Here is a 2112-nt window from a genome sequence, read left to right as displayed (position 1 = left end):
TGGTCGTTTAAAGCTTACGTAAACAACACCTTTAATTTCTTAAATGGAAACCCCTATTTTTCAATGCATATTCTTGTAGCGAATCTCGAGAGTTTTTCAAAACACTATAATAAAGTATTTTTTCATTAAGAACTTTTGGAATTATGAGGCTTGAAAGTTCTAGTATTTTGACATAAAATACAAAATATCTTGTAAAACATTAAGTTTTCGGTAATGTTACCTTAATACTTTTATGCACAGAATAATGAGACAAATCAATTGGTATAAAAAAAGACATAGTTGCTTTTAAGAAAAAGTATGCAGATGCGTGTTGCAAATTACATATTTTTTCTTAAAGGAACTGTGCCTTTTTTTCATACCAATTGATTCGTCTCATTATTCTGTGCATAAAAGTATTAAGGTAACATTACCGAAAACTTAATGTTTTACAAGATATTTTGTATTTTATGTCAAAACACTAGAACTTTCAAGCCTCATAATTCCAAAAGTTCTTAATGAAAAAATACTTTATTATAGTGTTTTGAAAAGCTCTCGAGATTAGCTACAAGAATATGCATTGAAAAATAGGGGTTTCCATTTAAGAAATTAAAGGTGTCGTTTACGTGAGCTTTAAACGACCATCCAAGGTCAAACCAATGATACCATCTTATGGCCCCCTCGAAACCAAACAACTTTTGTCTGAAACATTTTTCTGTAAAACTTATAGTTTTCGAGATTTTGCAGGATTTCCATACTTTTCTCCCACCCCGTATAATAAGCATGGTTTTTAAGATAAAATATTTAATTTTGCGCACACATGTATTCACGTACGTACACTCTTACATACACGCACAAACACACACACACACACACACACACACACACACACACATACTCTCAAATCAAAATATAGAATTCAGCGATAACAATAATAAAGAGGATTTACAAAATATTAAGCATGGTTGTGTGCGTGCACACAAACAAAAACACACACACACACACACACTAATTCACAAACACAAATACGCTTTAAGAAGTTTAGGCGACGTTGATAAAAATAAATGTTGACATCTCATTTTAAAGCGTAAGAAGTTCCTATTTATGATAAAACGAGTCCGAACTCTTTATTTTTATCGTTTAGATATAGTAGCATATACGCGCACACACACACACACACACACACACACACACACACACACACACACACACACACACACACACAAATTAAAATTTAGAGTTCAGCGATAAGAATAATAAAGAGGATTGACAAAATATTAAGCATGGTTTTGAAGAAAAATATTTAATTTTGCATAAATATGCATGTACGCACGCACACCCCTATATACACTCGCCCGCGCGTGCACACAAACAAAAACACACACACAATTTTTTTCGAAAATTACTGAGAGTATACTACGTTTTCTGCCATTGATCTTCTTCGAGCATCTTGCGATTCATGTTTGATTTCTCTAAACATCGAATACTTTATATAGATTGGCGAAATTTGCAACAAATTGGGGAGAACTGGAATATCGCAATGAGTTCTTATATCTTTAGTTCCCTTTTGAAATGTAAGTAAAATTAATATAGACGAAAAATATAACAATATTTGAAGTTTTGAAAAATATCGTTTTTCAGATATTGATTGATATGTTAACTGTGAGACAGCTATAACGAGAAAAGAACAAACGATCATACAATTCTTTCAAAAAAAAAACATCATAAAGTGTACAGCGAGTTTGGACAAAGATTAACATGCGAGCATTCTGTAAGCTTTATTATTCAAGTAGCGTGGGCATTCTAACTTGAATTATATGAGTATCTTATGTTTTCTGACATAAAAGTAAATATAGAAAAACATGTATTGTTTTATTTCTTTAAAATAAATTTATGTTTAAAAAAATCAAACTAGCACAGTAAACAACTGTGCCGCAAACACGTAGAACTACGTCTACTGCACAGTATGGGCACAGCAACAACTGTGCCGCAATCAACACATAGCACTACGTCAACTGTCAATGATGATGATTGACGTGATCAAGGAAGGCCAAGGCCCACACCGGGATGTAGCGCCGAGTTCATCATCAGTGACAGTTGACGTAGTTCTACGTTGTTGCTTAAAAAATAAACAAA

The 2112-nt window shown here is 32.8% G+C and overlaps 1 long non-coding RNA gene across 1 annotated transcript; it reads left to right on the top strand.

Moving 5' to 3' along the window:
- Window positions 1-557: 557 nt before the first annotated feature.
- On the top strand, window positions 558-1839 carry LOC139786429 (uncharacterized). The gene is made up of 2 exons (XR_011722285.1): window positions 558-1550; window positions 1618-1839. It is a non-coding gene; the product is annotated as an uncharacterized lncRNA (long non-coding RNA).
- Window positions 1840-2112: the final 273 nt, after the last annotated feature.

The sequence above is a fragment of the Temnothorax nylanderi genome, unplaced genomic scaffold (assembly GCF_030848795.1).
Source record: "Temnothorax nylanderi isolate EJ_2023f unplaced genomic scaffold, tnyl_v1.0 TNYL_tig1034_pilon, whole genome shotgun sequence".
NCBI classification, from domain to species: domain Eukaryota; kingdom Metazoa; phylum Arthropoda; class Insecta; order Hymenoptera; family Formicidae; genus Temnothorax; species Temnothorax nylanderi.
This window is presented reverse-complemented; position numbering and strand designations above follow the sequence as displayed.